General features: G+C 37.7%; 1 long non-coding RNA gene across 1 annotated transcript in view; it reads left to right on the top strand.

Annotated features, from left to right (window-relative positions):
- The first annotated feature begins 3,705 nt into the window (after positions 1-3,705).
- LOC311430144 overlaps positions 3,706-18,761 on the top strand; it is a 62,915-nt gene continuing 47,859 nt past the window's right edge. Inside the window, exon 1 of the long non-coding RNA XR_014688590.1 lies at positions 3,706-4,124. This is a non-coding gene — a long non-coding RNA (uncharacterized lncRNA). The remainder of the gene's footprint in view (positions 4,125-18,761) is intronic.

Genomic DNA, 18,761 nt, shown 5'->3' with positions numbered 1-18,761 from the left:
ATCTATTACATAAAATAGTGCCTCACAGAGTAAGCATAACAATGCTACTACCTATATTTAAAACATTGTACCTCTTTCTTTAGCTTTTCTGTGATGCATTGATCAAATGCTTACTCACTCAGCAGCATGCTCATTTTGTTCTGTAGGCACTGTAAATTCCCTTTTTGCAGAAAAGTTTAAAATTGTGTAGTAGTTAGCAAAATAAAAGAAAATGAAACAGTCTTTGGAAGAGATGTTCTCCATCTTTGTAGCCATAATAGAAATTTTAGTGGGAAAAAGCACAGGGCTTAAAAAACACCAAATATACTCATTATACAGTTGGCATGTCATCACATGAAGCATCGGATCAGAAATCAAGTAATATTTGTTTTGGAAAAAGAAGAAGGTTGGAGAATATACCACAGTGTATTCATAGTTGTGCCATTCATAATCCATATTATGAATGCTGGATTCAGCTGACTGAGCCATAATCTCTTAAAAAAACAATACCTCTCTTTCATATGACTCACAGAAATACTTGTTGCTTAATTAAGGCATAATGCAATCCATAGGAATCACCCTAAAGATAAAATCATGGGGCTGACGGTAGAACTGGAGTTACAATTGGAAATGTAGTGTGCAGATGAGATCCTTGCTTATGCTTGGATCTGGCAATAAGAGGTGAGGTGCTGGCAAAGCGGGACTGGCAAGCCTTATAAAATATGGGCAGGAGTCTGCCCACACCTCTCCAGGTGAGGATGCAGAATAGAAGCTACAGGTGGTTCTTCCTGGAGAAAGGCTTCATGTGGAGAAGAGGGAGGAGGAAAGGAGGGGGAAGGCCAGTGACAGGGCAGTGACTGCCCATGGAGGAGGCTTGGGGAAATCTGTAATGATGTCCTGGGCAAAAATCAGATTGAGAAGACAAGCCCAGCTGTGGAGGGAGTTAGAGGGACACACAGGTAAAGGCTTCAGTGGAAAACAGGTAACAGCAAGTAGAAGAAAAATGTTGACAGAGAAAAGGGAAATAAAAATAGTGATTCAATACTGTTGGCTCTTGTTATGAAAATGTGAGGAGACCAGCCCAGGTTGTTCTGCTAGACATTGAGAGGAAAAAGAGGCTACATGGGATGGAGAATGGAGACCAAAATTCAGTGCTTTCTGCAAGTGTGGATCCTGTGAAAAAGGGATCAAAGGTCTGCAAAAAAGTGAGTAAATGTAGGACTATCAAAAGTCTAAACAGCATAGAACTTTGTGCATAGCTCTTGAAACCTATGGAAAAAATCTGTGTTTTCGTTAAGTACATGAATAGAACCTCATATGCTTAGGGTGCTGAAGAAGTGCAATTAATTTACTAACACAAGGAATCCATTGGGGGTGGTGGTGGTGGTAATTGTTTCTAGATCAGACCTTCAACAGATATAAATTAGTGTAGCTTCGTTTGGTATATGATCCTACTTACCACAATTGAGAATTGCACATGCATAAGCAATATTGATACAGATTTTATTATACCTCTTATGCTATGAGAAAGTGCTTTATAAGAGTGTAGTCCTGAATATTATAAAGACTGCACTCAAAAACATACCAACAATGACATGCTTTTATAAGAGACTGCTATTAAATGCCATAACAATTGTAATTTGTACAGTACTGAACATCTTCAGCAATTTGCTGTATCCGTTCATTAAAACTAGATTGCATTACTAGCAAATGTATAATAAAAAATATTTCACATTTTAATGTGTCTTTGTCATTTCTTGTAATACTTAAACTCATTCCTTTCTATTCAACTCTATTCCAAATGTGTAAATGGCAGGTCAGCTGTCTGCTGTTCCTGTTTTCCATTCATCCCCACAGGCCGCTATCGTAGTATTTCCAAATATCATAATTAGATCAAAATACCGAATGTTGGCTTTCTTTAAACTCAGCTGTTGGAAGTACATGATCACATGAGCAATTCAGTAATTATTCAGAATAAATAGCATTTTATCCTTCATCACTGTGAAGCATAGCAGAGGATGTGAAGCCAGAAAGCTCAGGACCCAGAATATGATGCAAAAGAACTCTTCATATGTCATGTTGGAAAAAATCTCAAGATTTGGGGAAACCCAAGTGATGATGCACAAGTTAAAATAATTGCATGTGCTGCCTTTGCTTCATATTCTCTCCTTCATGCTATGTATTCTTTTTGTATATAACCAACAAAGCAAATGTGAGCTTTCTAGACCTCAAAACAGGATACAAGCTGTAAAGATTCATAATTCTGGAGGCTTTCTACTGACTTTCCAATATTGAGAAAATGGTGGCTGCATTCCTTCAACCCCTGATGCCATGCCCTGATCACCTGCACAGTACACCAGCCCTGTCAGTCCCAAAGGCCTTTATCTTCCAATATAAGGTTTCACTTCTGGACAAAGCTTTTGTTGCTCACCATGAAAGACTCTTTTATAAATGTTACCCTAGACTTTCCTTTTTTTATGTGACTGGGTCTGGATTTGAGGTGGTGACAACTTTTTCATGAAGAAAACATTTTGATGGAACACAGGAACAGTTCCAGAAACTGTGTTCTTGTTCCAAAAGCATGTTTTCTGCTAAGCCTCCCCCCCCCCCTTTTTTTTTTCTAATGAGCTTTGGTGTGTATTTTTACATGGCTTTATATCTTCCTTTTGTATTTACTCAATTGCAACTTAAAGAAAATAGCGTACAGCGAAATTCCTAAATACAATTTAAATATAGCTCATTTCTATCCAGTTGTTCTTACATCCCTATTCATCAGTATAATAAGCTAAAAATATCTGAGGTCATTTATTGTGATTTTAGATAAAATGTTAGATCTTTTAAGATCTCTTTTCAGAAAAGAGTGATCAGTTCACTTCAGAAGCCGTCATTTAAGAAGAATTCATTTAAGAACAGTGGTTGGTGTGATGCTCAAAACTGAGTGAACATATTTGAAAGACAGAATGACTTTTGGCAATAACCAATATTTGGTTTTATTTGTTTGCTTAAATTAGCTTAACACTGAGAAGCAGAAAGTGCTGTTGGTTTTATTGTCTGTGTACCAGCCAGCTTGGGGCTTGTTTATGTAGCTTTCTCTTTTCAGTCTCTTATGATGAGTGCTGATGAAACCGAAGTCTGGATGCTTTGGCCACTGGTAGGTGTAACCTATGTGATCACACACAATACAAAGGATTTATACCAAAGCATTTTTCCTGCAGGAGAAATATAAATCCCTTTTGCTGGCTCCCCCCCTCCATCCTTTCCAATGTTGTGTTTTAAAACAGCAGTCATTTTTCCTTTATATATTTTTCCCCAGGCTAAATATTTCAAAGATAGGATCAGAACTATATTTGTCAAGTTATACAACACTTCTGTCTTTTTATGTATCTGGCTGATGATTGCAAAGTTTCCACAGAGTCTCTTCACTGAAGGCACCATTCATTAATAAAGCAGTGCCTACAAATATGTAGATGAGCCTCAGGAGAACATATTTTTGTGTCAATTTTATATCAAGGATTTGAGGAATATCTTACTGTCGTGTTTCACTTGTGCCACAACACTGACAGATTGAAGCACCTTGGTTCAGGAATGCCTTGTCCCTGCTTGCAGAAGCTGTAAGGACTGATTTTATTTTCTCTCTTTCACTCACCAGCTCTGAGGAATTGCACTGGGTTGCCTAGGCTTTTGTAGGGAGGCGGATAGGAGGTGGAGAGGCCTCAGTGCTGAGTGCTTTGATCATTCTTTCGCAAAGCAAAGAGCTGCTCTGCATTGCACAAGACTGGAGTTTCTCACAGCCATCGTGGTTGCACTAAGCACATGATAAACACAGGGCCTAGCAATGGTGCTCCACAGCTCAGCTTTCGGCAGACAGTTGTGACAGAGCAACTACTTGGAAACCAAAGGATTTCTCAGAAGCAGCCGATCATCTGAGGAGTGCAGGTGGGGGCCAATACAGGGCTTTCAGCATGCCATAATTTATCTGACTTGTCCCTCTGTACCACTATACCAGCAGCATTTTGCCAGAAATGATCAATAAGGAGGAGGATCTTGCTTAACTGAAATGGTGGAACCAGCCTGCATGGTGAAAACCATGGAGGCAGGAAGAAGCAGCTGCAAGTGTCATGGCAGGGCCTTCTGCAGACCTGGAGGTAGGCACCAGCTTCTCAGGACAGGCTTCTTTTGGGTACAGAGGGAGGTCTGGTAGGGCTTATATTCCCTGTTCACTGTGTGCAGAAACCACTCAACATTTCCACTGGCTCCTGTTTGACGTAGAAGTGATTTCTTAAAGCTGAAGCAGAATTTCTCACTGATGAGATTGGCTGATTTCAGTGCCATGAAGAGTTTGGCCCATGTTTATTAATCCATCAACTGCCATGAATTGGGTGGCAATTAGATCATTGTAAAATATAAGACTGATCTAGTAACATCTTCAAGTCTCTTACAAATATGACTCTTGTAAAAATCCTGCATGTTACAAGCTATTTTAAGATAAACGTAATTGTTGAGTGTAGCAAGTTCTTTTTTTTTAATCTTGCTCCATTCTAGGCTACCGTGGTTTTCTGTGGAGGTGAGTTTTATAGTTCAGTGACACATCATATGAAAGAGTGATTTCTTTGATCAGTTTTTAGCTTTCCAGCTTTAATGTGTTTAAGTTCCCTCTATTTGTGTCTTTTGAGACAGAGAAATCAACTCCTAAATTCTATAACTTCTTAGTACATATATATATATATATATATATTTTTTTTTTTTTTGTAAATTTTCATTCATCTCATTCTCATTCTTATGGTACCCTTGCTCTGCAATCTATTCCCATTTACAGAATTTCCCATGCCCTAAACATTTTTTTTTCTGTACTTTGAACTCTTTCTTACTTCTGCTATAACCTTACAAAGCAAAGAGACCAGGAATATATACAATTTTCTAGTAGAGACTGTGTGGCTTTTTTCAATAGAGTAATCTTAAAAAGAGTGAGAAGGAACTGCATATGAAACAGTTTGGATGCCATCATGGCCAATTACTATGTTCACAGAATTGTGGCAGACTGCTCCTGTAAAACATCTGTATCTTGAGTGGTGATAAGCACTTTCAGCTTGCCTTAATAGTTGTAGGATTTGAAACTGCTCAGCACCTCTTAAGCATCTTATCCAGGGAGGATTATATTTTTGGCTGCAGTCAAAAAGATTAAATGGTTTCTACCTATGAAATCACAATGTTTCCTTAACAATACATTGGTGAGAAATATTTTTCTCAATAATCTTTTGTTGCATAGTCCAACCTGATGCACAAAACTTATTTTTCAAAGATCTCCTTTAATCCATTTTCTTCCTCATAAACCAAATGAATCATCCACATACTAACAGTTTGCCTTACTAATCCATCTTTTGTAGACGGACCATGCTTGAAGCAAAGGTTGAGTCCTTTCCCAGGTATTAAGGGTCCCTGCTAGCAGCCAGAATGTCTCCATCTCCACTTCTAAAAACACACATTTGTCTTCCAGTTTGGATTATTCACTAGGGGAGTAGGAGTCCGAGGCTTACTAAATATGGCCAGCATGATTCAGAGCAGGGATATGAGTATAGCATTTCATGTCAGTGCCCTACCAAGTATTTTGAGTTTCCTCATTTTGTGTTAGTTTCCTCATTTTTGATAGCTGAACAGTTAGTAGGGCACAGAGTCTCCAACATACTACAGTTTATGAACCAGTGGTCTAGGGAGTCAGGTTTATACCCTGCTCATCAAGCCTCACCACTTAAATGCAGTGGCATTATCCTGTTGCTATTCAGTAAGAGAGATCAACCCCAAACCTGACATTTAGGGAAATCCCCTTTAATACAGAGGGCAAAGCTCACGTCACAACAGAGGTTGCAAACACACCTAAGCAGTCCAAATTGTGTCTGAGGGCTCTGACCTTTAACTTATCCTGATTCAGTACATGTCATAAGTGGGAGATCGGGTCTTACTGGCAGGGTGCCTATTTGCAAGGTCTTCTGGGTTGAGCTGCAACCCCAATCACTTCATTCATGGTGGACAGTGAATTCCATTAGGAGTTTTTTCATCAGTCAAGGCACCCACTGGGTTCAGTGGCAGTGGTAGGTGTCAGTAGTGCCCATCTGAAGGGTTTAGATGAGTAGAGGCACAGCTGAGAGCCTGACTGCTTCTGAAGATCTGGAAAAGATGAATCTGTCAGTTTTCTCTCTAAATGAGAAGCTGAACTTTAAGTCACGGCTTAACCAAAGGGCAGCATATGGCAGTACTACAGCTGTTTGAAACCCACTTGCACTTCACGCTGGCATTTTGACAAATGCTATTGTGTTACGAATACTTGATGACACAGTAAATCTAGGGCCATATTCAGCTCTGGCATATGCAAGCATAATTCCCACTGACTTAGTACACGTCTGCACCAAAAAATGTATAGACTTGCGTAGGACTGAAACAAACATACAGACCTTATAAGCGATCCTTCTGGCAGACTGAAAACATTTTGCTGCAGTTAGTCTCCTGTAGCAGGAAGTGTGAATGCTATAAGTAGAAACCGAGGAAAAAATAGGGAATCCATGAGGTCTAGGAGACACCTGGTGATTTGAAAGACAAAACTTGAATTTTTGCACTGGAGCAACAGTCTGCTCATTATAAGTGAAGAGAGGCTCCCCCTCCATCACATTCCCCCAAGATCCATTTGCTATCTTTCATACTTTGTTTCTTATATCTTTGCCAATTTCTGCAAGGAAAGAAAGAACTCAGAGGGATTGTTTTCTGAAGCTAGAGCCTACAGGAGGCCTAAAAAAAGCATGAGACAAATATACCAGAGGATAGATCATGTTGCAGGACTGTGGCTGCCAGTGATGAGATCTCCAGTTTCTTAGTCACTTTAGGTCAGAAACCAGGTGTTATGTTGTTGATCCCACAGCTGCTTGCCATCCACTGCCTCCTCCTGTAACGAACAATCTCATCCGTGCAGTTTCACAGCTCCAGATGTTTAAAAATACACTTTTAAAGTACTTGAACAATAAAGAGCTATTTTCAAAGTATTGCTTTCTATGCTCAGTGGCTGAGCCTTTGCTGACTACTATGCACTGATTTTTAGATGGCATTTTGAAAGCTTCTGCAAATCTGGACACACATTTTCTTTGCTTAAAACCTGCTTAACCCCTTCAGCACCTTGGCTTTAGATCCCCTGATGTTCATATAAAGGGCTTAAACTTACAAGAGTGGAAAATGAATAATAAGAAATCAATAGCCTTCATTTTTTCAATGAGAGGAAAGGCAGAATGGAAGATTTCTCTCAACGTATCTTATGACTTCAACTTACTTGTGCATTTTCTACTACTAAGAGCCAGAACTAGCTCATTTATAATGAATGGTCTGGCAGCAGTGACAGTTTTGCAAAGTACACAATAAGTGAAAAAAAATGCCCTCCCACTGTAGCGTTTTGGGGATTTTATTTTCTAACAGTCTCAACCTGGAATTTATTAAACCAAATGACATCTACATACAGTTGGAAAATCAGAGCAGAGAAAAATGCTGTTTAAGGTTCACAGAATAAAGTCTAGCTTCATGTTAAAGACACGTACATTAAGCTAAAAGTGGCAGAGACAGTGCTGGCATCAAAGACAAAGATGTCAGCAGGAAGTGCTGAGGAAACAGCTGAGGCCTTGCACTTCAAAAAGATTAGCTCTGGGTGAGAGATGTTCCCACCAACAGTCAAGAGTCACAGATGACATTTTCAGATGTCTTCAGTATTTTGCATTCAGACAACCACATGATGTATCCAATGCCATATGTCTTTTCTATGGGCTTCAGTTCCTTAGGTATCTACAACTGCTTTCAGTTCTCCACTACAAAGTGGAAAAGAAATGTATGAAAATCTCTCTGATTTGTCTTGTTATTTTAAAATTAATTCCAGGAGATTTAGACAGGTTCCTCTCTTCCATTAGCAGAGATGACAATTTTTAGTTGCTTAATGCAGTGTTAACCATTTTTTTCCTAAAAGAACACGACCAACCCATCAGATACTTGACAAATGATTGATTTAGCCTAGAAAAGTCTGTTTACAAGCTAATGCAAAAAATATTAAGGACGAGTAAACTAATTAATGAGCAATGTATTCCCCATGGCAACATGAATAAAATTGCTGTTAGGTCAACAGAGAATTCAACATTGCTCCATATGCTGTTTGTAGTAGTGTTCAAACACTACAGGTGTAAATTTTGGGTCACCTTATTTCATATATAAGTAGGTCATTAAAGGAAGCTATCACATCTTGAACTAATTGTTTTTTAATTCCTTCCTGCTGATGTGAAGAGAAATACTAAAATTTTAACTTGCTGATATATCTAGAGTTCTTATCACACTCCCGCTTTCCGAAAAGCTCTATACCTCAATAAACAAAACAGACTTTTCTTCCCCCGAAAAACTCAGGTACCAGTTTAAGCATTTGTAGTCTGAAAGAGAGAGTCTGTGTCCTTAGTACCTTTCATTCATGTATTTACTAAGGCAAGGTGGGAAACCACAGCTGAAAGGGTGTGGGAGAAAAGCAGCCTTAGGCACACCTGATGTAGGTCTTCATGACCCATATGTGGAGAGAGTTGTAGGTATGATAATGCTCAAACATACATTTTAGGCGTTTGACCTCTATAGTGGAATTCAGAGACCCAAATGTGGTGCCTGAATTCCCCATGTAGCGCCTGGGGAGCATGGGCTGAATCATAATCTGCCCAGCTAAATTCAGCTATTATATGCAGGCTCTGAAGTTAGTGGGGAAAATTGAAAATTAAATGGAGACCACTTGGCCTGTGGTTTAATTGAAAGAAAAAAAAAAAAAAAAAGAATAAAAAGAGCAGAAGTGTGTATTTCTTTAAATTTTCTGCTGACAGACCAGAGAAATAATTAGCCTACAGCTGCAGACTGGGGAGAACTGCTTCTTTTTTTTTTTTTTTTTGCCTTGAAGCAGCAGGTGAAAACCTAGAGAGAGAAGCTGGGTGCCATTGACTTAATTTAGTTACTTGAATTGAAGGCAGCATATAACACCACAGAGAAATAGGGAAGTGGAAAATCTTCGAAACCAGTATTTCTAAAGAGTGGCAGTTAATAATCAGAGATGAGAATATGACTAGGGAGAAGCAAAGATTAAAAATATGTACTTATGACACTCCCATAGCATCTTAGGTGCCTTAGGGATGGCTCAGCTAGACACAAGCCCTGTCTCAGAAGTATTGCAGTCCGGTGAGAAATGTGATATGGCAATGAAGAAATGCAAGCAATAGAAGATGGAACAGAGTTTTCAAAAGCATCCTGCACTTATGTACCACTACACACATATATAAAAAACCTTTCCCAAGTAATCTTCTGTGTTCCCACACATTGCTCCGCACCCTACCAAGGCCTTCTGTCTTGCAGGCATTCCCTGTGACACTCAGATACTCATTTCACTTGTCAACAAAAACATTGTGTCATGCAGTGTTTGCAATGCTTATTGTATAGTGAGAAACTTTATTTTAGAAACCTGTGAATGTGAATATTATCTGATATTTGTTTAAGGGGAGAAAATATTTGTCTGTCTTAAGATGTAATGGAATAGGAAAAGGCAATAATAACAATAAATTAACAGAATTATCTACTTACATAATTTATTATGATACCCATTCTACTGGACATTTATTTGGAGAAGCATTATGTCTGTATGAGCTGATAAAATTCATTAAGACGCAATTTCTCCTCCTCTTTTTATTATTTATTTTATTTTTCAAGAATGATCTTCAAAGTAGCCTGATCACTGCATGCTGACATTTTAATAACATCAGTGGGAGGACTTGTGGAGTAAGCTTAAATAAGGAAAGCATTAAATTAAAATGCATTAAAGTGAATGGGTAAAAGTTCTCTTTCCAACACTTTCATTTGAAGATGAGAGAGAGAAGTGTCAAAAGACTACCACACTGCTCTGTAAATGAAGAGATGAGGTTTCCATTAACTATACCAAATACTAGCAATCACCATTCTCTCTTTCCTCCCATGTACCACTCACACACAGGGTGGATCTAGTGGGGTGAAAGGAAACCTTGGCTTGAGACCTCAGTAGGTGCAGTACAACCAGAATGTATGATTCCACAGAGCAACACAGATCTGACTATACTTCTCAGATCAGGTAGCATGTGGTATGAATATAGATATGAATATAGAGCCAATATAGGTCCAGAAACAACAAAGCTTCATTTCAATAACCTTTACCCAAGGTTAATATCCAAGCACTTTAATAATTCAAGTTATAAGAGGGCTCACTAGGTAGGGCACGGGTCCAGGTGAAAGAAAGCCACAGTACCCTGTGGCCTGTGCTGGCTCCTTGTGCTCACATGCTGCTGCACCTGAGCAAATAATGCAGCAGGTGCCCAGGAGCTAATGGAGAGACAGTACCCTCCAGGAACTAGGTCAGGTCAGGAGACAAGCTCAAGTTATATACATATAGTTATAGCTCAAGTTATATACATATACATATATGCATACATACGTGTATATGTATACATATACATACACATACACATATACTTAATTTTATTTCTCTTGTTATGTTGGGAAATTATTTTGATTCTGAGATGCAGTAATGAAACTTCCAGCCTATGCTTGAGATATTACAGAATGTTGTCGGTTTTCTTTAAAGTTTGCACTAGCAGTCATTGCATCTGATATAACATCACATCAGCAAATTTGTATGCTTTCTATTAAATTTCTATTCATTTTAGAATGGCATCTCATATTAATACATAAGAACAGAGACAAATATAATAGCAAGCAGAAGGTGGAAGAACCCTGGAAGAAAAATCCTGCAGATTTTGGATAGCTGCTTAGAGATTTTGTGTAAAAACCTGTAAAGAATTCTTTTATCACTGGGCAAAAAAAGATTGCTTAAGAGGCTTATAAGAAGTGCTAACAACTGAATACTAGGCATCATTTCCCCCTTGTTAAGCAAGATAAATCATTATTGTACCAAGGCTTTTCAAAGACCGTACATAGTGGCAAGTGCCAGTTCCCTGCTAACTTACTTCTTTTTATAATTTACTTGTGATGTATTGGATGCAAAATTATTTGAGGGATTGCGTATTTATCCAGTGAGTATAAAGCTTAAGGCCTGTGTAAGATTTCTGGCAGCAGAGTGAAACTCAGCCATGCCCACACACCTGCATGAAGTGGGTGTTTTTGTTCCTTGGATCATGTGGATTATCTCCACTGCAAACTATGCATTAATAAAAACGCAGAGCAGGCACTTTCCATATTCCCCTTTGGAATTAAGAAATAAAAGGGAACTTGCATACTTGGCTAACTTTGAGGAAACTTAGAAAAGAAAGTTCAGAAGGAAAATGCCAGAGGTATCATGACTAATAAAAAATAATGAAAATCAACGTACCATTTTAAGTGTAAATGTGTCTTAGAAATACCATCCCCAGATGCTCCTGAGTAGGTGAGGAAGGCATTCATGTTCTAAGTGCTCTTTTTCTGGTTGTTTGGAAACAAAACAAAACAAAACACCTCTTTAACAGTGAAATCATATATAAAATATATCTTTTGATTAATCTTAGCCCTGAAAAAGTTTTATTTATAGGCAATAAGAAATATCCTGATAATCAGCTTGATTTTTCCTCCAACACTGGCCTCAGGAGAGGAAATGGAATCCAGAAAAACTGTAAACTGACAACTATTTCATCACTTATCACAGTGCAATGCTCTAGGAAGGAACAGTTTAATCAGGAGATTAGGAGTTTGACGAGCTAGGAGTGCAAAGTTATTCTTCTCATTGGGAGGTATTCCTGAAGAAGGATGGGCTGTCATACAGGATGGTGTGGATTCAGTAAATGAGGGCAACACTATAAAGGTCAAGGAGGACAAATGCAGAGGTGGACACTGGTGTGCAGGGAACTATATCATGTGGAAATCTGCCTTTTGTCCTCTTAGGGCCTTATTCCTTGTACAGGCAGCTTGAAATCAGAAGGGCTGCTCACAGAGTGTGTCATGGAGATATTAAAAACTGGTCTTGGCTAATCAGAAATTTCCTACACCCTTTGGACACTATGATTTAGTGTGTGGGAAGGTGGAAGGCAATCCTAGCCTGTTGGCTCTATTTGTTTCCTTAGTCATTTTGTAGTAGCATATGAACCTGATATAGAACAGATCAATGTTTTTGTTTGGTTTTGGGTTTGTTATTTTATTACATTGTTGCATTATATTTTCCAGATATATTTTCTTGTTCTGGTACCAATAATGTCTTAGTAGTTTATATTAGTACTGCTTTGTTTTAAGAAAACACATATACATTACCGTAAGACTAATCATGTGATTCAAAAGCCCTTCAGTGCTTTCTGACTGTAGCTTTACGTTACCTTGCTCTTACAGGAAGATTGTGACTGCTGGCTTTTGTTAAATTATTTGTGCCATATCTGTTACTTTTCTTAAGATGATATGCAACTATTATGGACAGGCAATGAACCTCTAACTTTCCTTTCTCTTCATTTTTAGGAGTGCTCACTCTGTAGAATATTGTGCGACCTCAGAAAGATATAAATGAAAGAATGGATTGAAAAATAAGCACATATGTCTCTTACTTTAAATTTGTATCTTTCACGCCTAGCCAAAAATTAGATGATAGTGTATGATTTTTTCCTCTATAGGTTTGTATTTGAACATTTATTTCAAAAAATCAGGTCCAAATTAATCAAGTTCACACTTTTGTACATATACTCTATTCCCTGAGGCAGAATTACTAGGCAAATTGTTATACTGCAGTTTTACTAAATAAATAGTTCCTACAAATTAATTCAGTTTGGTTTTGCATGTTGGTCAGGATAAATACCACCTTTTCTTCCATATTTGGCTGTTCAGTCTCATCTGATTTAGCTCACTGAATGTTTGCACCAATTTACTCATGGGCCAACTTTGCAAGACAAAGTGTTAATTGAAAGAAGCCTCATCACAGTCTACAACTTCCTCGTAAGGGGGTGTCGAGAGGCAGGAGACCTTTTCTCCATTAACACTAGTGACAGGACCCGCGGGAACGGGGTTAAGCTGAGGCAGGGGAAATTTAGGCTGGACGTCAGGAGGGGGTTCTTCACAGAGAGGGTGGTTGCACACTGGAACAGGCTCCCCAGGGAAGTGGTCACTGAACTGAGCCTATCTGAATTTAAGAAGAGATTGGACTGTGCACTTAGGCACATGGTCTGAACTTTTGGGTAGACCTGTGCGGTGTCAAGAGTTGGACTTGATGATCCTTAAGGGTCCCTTCCAACTCAGGATATTCTATGATTCTATGATTCTATGATTCTATAATTGCCCAGGGCTATCAGTTTTGTTGCTAGGACAGCTGATTTGACTGACAACATTATCAGCCGATGTTTCCAACCCAGATGATGAAAATGGGAAGATTTGAACGGGATCATCATTCTGATACAACTAAAATGAGATTTTTTGTTGAGTTGCCAGGGTTTAGTAATCTGCCAGTGGCCAGTGCAGCTTTTAGCATGGAGTACAAGCATGTCAGATTCAATTCAGATAATCACAGGTCAGCTTAAACACTATGACTGTATTCTTTATCTCTTTATGTGATAGAGTTCATTTGGGCACATTGGTGCCAACATTTTGTGCAAGAACATAGAAAGGCAGAAGAGGTTCCTGGATTACTTCATAACTTTCAAGGCCTTGTTAGGCTTCTAAAAGAACAGTTTACAAAAGCTCCTCAAAGTGGAAGCCTGAAGGTATCCTAACCCAGACAGCAAAGGTGCCAGTCAGTCATTGAGGTAGATCACAAATGTTACCTGATACACAGGAATTTTGCAAACCCTGCATAGAAGCTGCCTGACTCAACATACTGCGAAAGGAATGAACTCAGTCCACTGAGTGACTTAATATCTCCTAGTAATGAGATTATAAGTCTGCTTCACACAGTAGGCCTGTCAAAAAATAGTAATAATGACAATGAGATCCTCTTAAGAGAACTCTAAAAGTTTTGCTAGGAAAAATTAAAGTCTTGATTTTTTTCTGGGGCAAAGTGATAATTAAATCCAGTGAGCTCCTGTGGCATATGGTGCAATCAAGTTAAACACTAACATCCAGAAATATTCATTCAGCCATTTTTATCCATTGCACATGGCCAGAAGAGTTAGCTACTGTTATCCCTGTGGAGCATTATGGATTTTTGGAGAGGAAAAGGAAGCATGCACTTAATTTTACCTCAGTTTATATTTCATTTCTTTATTGCTTTAGCTTCAAATTAGATGGAAATTATAGCCCTCAAATTAGACGTTATCATTCAGATGCAGGTGTACTAAGCCTCACCTACAAATACTGTGTACACTTGTGTGTGGCTCAGTATGTTCTTCCAAGTCCACACTCATGTAATCTTCGCATGTTTTTAAATTAAAACTCATTAAATTAATACCTGGGAAAGAAAGGAGGACAAATTGTCATAACTGTCCCTTTTCAGAACAGCCATTTATAAAAAGCATGCAAAATATTTAAGAAATATGTAGAAAACAGGTAGCTTATTATATATCTATATTTTTCATTTTTATGCATTCACACTTACAGAAGGTCTGTACAATTAGTCTATGACAGGTTGCAACACCTTTTCTAGTTAGAGCTCATTTTTACAAGCTTTGCTCAGGTACAGAAGGATGAAGGACAACTCTAGTTCTACCTAATGAACACTACTATAATTATGCCCTCAAAATATTGTTTTAAGTTTAAACAATAAGATGGAGTCTCTACATGTGTGAATAAAGACATTTTGTTATTCCTGCAGATAATATAGATAATTAATTAGATAATTAATTAGATTAGGTTTTTCTTACATCACACACTTACATTACAAGTTTGTATTTGGTTAACCACAGGCTTGTCACTATCATAGCAGATACATGAATAAAAGCTATTTCATATTCATCAGTAAATGGACTTTATTACATTCAGTAATATCCAACATACAGCGACTTGGAATGAAGCCATTTCTAGAGCACGAATTTGAAACTAGTTTCAGAAATCATACATAATAAGAGAATGAAATACAGTTCCCATACTGGAGTAATGTTTTCTGGGTTTCATGAAGTGAAATCCATATTTGAGTACCTGCAAACATGAATCTAAGTTCCATAATCTGCTGCAGTCCTACCAAGAGTTCCCATCTGCTTTCTATTCTACTTGGCTCTAGTCTTATGTCAGAATATCTGATGTCACTGTAAAACAAAAGGGAAGTCATTCAAAAGCATATTTATTGCCTTATGAAGTTAAATTGCATTTCCCACTGACAGATGAAGTTTTAGAGAAAACCCTCAACATTCCAGAGTTTCCTAAAGGATTTTACAAACCACATTACCTCTGTCCTGACTTTTAAGGTGAAAGTGTCTTTATCATCAGATTTAGCAAATGAATTAGTTGATTACTTGATTTTTATATATGAAACCCTTAACCTTTTACTTTGAAGTATGTATTTCTAAGCACAGTGCTAGCCTGTGGAAAGCTTGGTAACTGTTCAGAGGCCCAGATAAATAAGATAATTCTTTTGACCTTTTTTGTTATCAAAATCACATGTTAAAGCTTGAAGATTAATGTTCAGCTTCCATTTGGACATGTAGTTTGTGTGGCTGGGGCATAAAAACAGAAGTCCTCATGTTGTGCAAACAGATAAATCCCTACAAGTAGTTGGCAACGCAGACAAGGTGTGAAATAGCAGACTTGCAGCTCCAATACTACATCAACAAAGCCTTTTAAAGGTAGTTTTACTTATCTGCTACTAGATTTTTACTGCATTTTTGTTGGGTCATGCAAACTGACATTTTTGACTTTCTTCAGCCAAAGCCCCTTTATTTTGTACTCCACTTCACGAGATACTATGTCAAGATATACTTTTATAATCCTGTTAGAGCTGTATCTGTTATGATATTAATTGGTGGAAAATAGCATTTATCCTATGATACAGTCTTCTCCTTTATCACCAGTTTCTTCTGTATCTATAAAGTTCAGATTGTCCTCTGAGTTTAATTCAGTGTTTGAAAATTCAGAGCCTCAACAAAGGCATGAATGGAACAACTACTTCCTCAGCCTAACTTTTCTTGTCTAACACAAAGAAAGTGTAGCGTATCTCTCTTTTGTTTCTAGGTAAGGGTTTAGAACGGCTTTTAAAATATCTCAGATTACTTTTCTCACATTGTTTAGCCAATATCACCAATCATAGCAGGCTCTTTGCCAATCCCCTTGTTTAACTTATCAGTTTGCTTAATTCTGCAGAATCTTTCTTGTACATTTTTTCCCTTCACTCAACACTCACCACAGGTGAAATTCATTCCTCGGTCTAGAGCCAGATCAAGGCTCATGTGATAAGTTATTGCTTAAATTTATAGCAATATTATGAGGGTTTAAATTCATTTTAAGTTCCTGGCATGGTCCTCTGAACAGGTGTGAGTTTCAGCTATTAAGATAAAGTTCTCTTCAGCTGGAAAAATTGCAGCTTTGACTATACTTTCAAACAATTTAAACTTGCAGTCTCCTTTACTAGAAATGCAACTTGTGGTGAGTTAATCCTATGGCAATGTGATGCTTCAGCTTCATTTATATGGCAGACAAACAATTGTTGTTACAAAGCTTAAAAATGGTGTGTGGAACCAATTTATCCTCTAGTTTTGCCATGTGCAATGAAAGAGTTTAGAAATTTTAGAAAAATAAATTTGTCCATTGCATGTTTGATATGATGTACTACTGAATTAACGGTGGGAAGCAGCTACTAACAAAGTGATTACAATAAAGATATGAAAAAGAAGATGAATGGTAGACAAATAACTCCATGATAGATCTAATTTGAATTAACAAGAAAGTTCAGATCTTTCAAAAATTGTTTCTTTTTTTTTTCACTTCAGAGGTGAAAGAAAATGAAAAAAAAAAAAAAAAACTCCATAAATCTAGCCTTTTTCTTTAACTTTTAACCAACAATCAAATTATCTTTTCAAAAATAAAGCATTCTCATAGCACATTTTAACATTTTCTGTTCCATATTTCAATTTGAAATTCAGCAAGATTGATTCATGGACAAAATGGTATTTTCTATTTAATTCAATATTGTGAGCATGATTTCTGATCCAGTTAATTACAGCTCTTTGAATAATGATAAAATCAGGATCTGTGACAGATAAGACTTTGTGTTAGATCTTTAACAGAAAGTAGAACTTGTGGGCTATCCTCCTTTCCCCCAGTGCAAGGCCTGTCACATACATAGCAATCATACTGTTTTTCATTCTTGGAAGTGCACTGAGAGGGATAATGGGGGGAAAAATCTTGGTGCATCTTGTAGCTGGTTCAAAAATCTTTGTAGCTGTTTCAGTGATATCACAGCAGTTGTGTTGTGGTCCTGGAGGTATTGAGGGTTAGTAGTGTTGGTTGCAAATACAGATGGAAGATGCTTTCTCATCAGGCTTCATGTGAAAAGGAGTCCTGCTAGAAGACATATTCACTTGCTACAGCTTTATGGAACAGGCCCTCCTGCATGACGTGGCTAATATGTACTCCTCTTGAGCACCTCTCCTGTCACTTGTAGGGGCATAACTTCATCATGCAGGTGTGCCATGTCTTGGTGTCTTAATGGGAATTGTAGGTTACACAGTGGAGTGTTTACCTGGTTAGACTTCTCCTTGGCTGAGGTTGTGCAGACCTACACACCTACAGGAAGCCAATACCTGAAGGATAGATTTGGTACTGAAGGCATCTGCTAACAAAGGTAGCTTTTATGAAATGCTTTCTAGCAACCTTACATCTGCAAAACAAAAGCAGCTATTAACTGAGCACAGCTTTGCAAAAACAGCAACAAAAGTATTACAGTAAGAAAAATAAAATTCAGTAATAATCACCCACTATTGATGATTGAGACAAGAGAATGAAGGTGAATTTTAATCAAAATTTTTTTTTTCACAGTGTTTTTTTTTTTTTTCCTGTGAAGAAGTGAAGGCAATCAAAATGCCTCTTTCACAATATTCCCTTCTGTGCTTTGATTTTGCCACTAATGCAAAATATTCTCACCTGAATTATATTGTTTTATCACTTCTTTTCTTACTTGTTACCAGTGTTATATTTGAACTTCTGATTGACCATGTATGATATCCAGTATTTGATATACTAGACAGTGTTACTGCATTCACTGTTTTTGTCAGGCTTCTTTCCTCTCTTAATATCTTTCTTCACATTTACTCCGTCATTATCTTTCCTATTATCCTGTTTCTCTTGTGCCTTATCTCTATTTCACTCATCTTTTCCATCCCTGCAGCTGGCCTCCCTCTGCTGTCACCTCTTTGGAGTCTAAAACCAGGCATGTGTCATCAAAGAAATATCTCATATGCATTGATTTTTTTCTAAGTGCATCTGCTTGTCTCTTTAGTTCTGCTACTTGATCTTTCAGTACCATGAATGATAACATTTGTAAATGTTCATTTTTGCTTCACCATTTCATCCCTTTGTGAAAAAAAAAAAAAAAAAAAAAAAAGTTTTATTACATGGCTGAAAATCTGTCACCACTTCAAAAATCCCCAATGTATTGTACACATGCTAATGATGATTTACTGTGCCCACATTAAAAGCTAACTTTAAGAAGAGGTTGTATGAAAACTGGTAATTTCTTATTCTAAGACTATCCCTGCTGAAGTTAAAGCAATTTGCTCTGTTGAGGAGGAGAAATTAGCTCGGACTGTTGCCACTGGATTGGTAATGATGTCAGAGCTCACTAGGTTGAGTTAGTCCAGGTAAGTCTGTGCTACAGGGAACCCAAT

The sequence above is a fragment of the Aythya ferina genome (assembly GCF_964211825.1).
Source record: "Aythya ferina genome assembly, chromosome: 1".
Classification (NCBI taxonomy): domain Eukaryota; kingdom Metazoa; phylum Chordata; class Aves; order Anseriformes; family Anatidae; genus Aythya; species Aythya ferina.
Note: the sequence above shows the minus strand (reverse complement) of the source record. Positions and strands in the feature narration are given on the sequence as shown.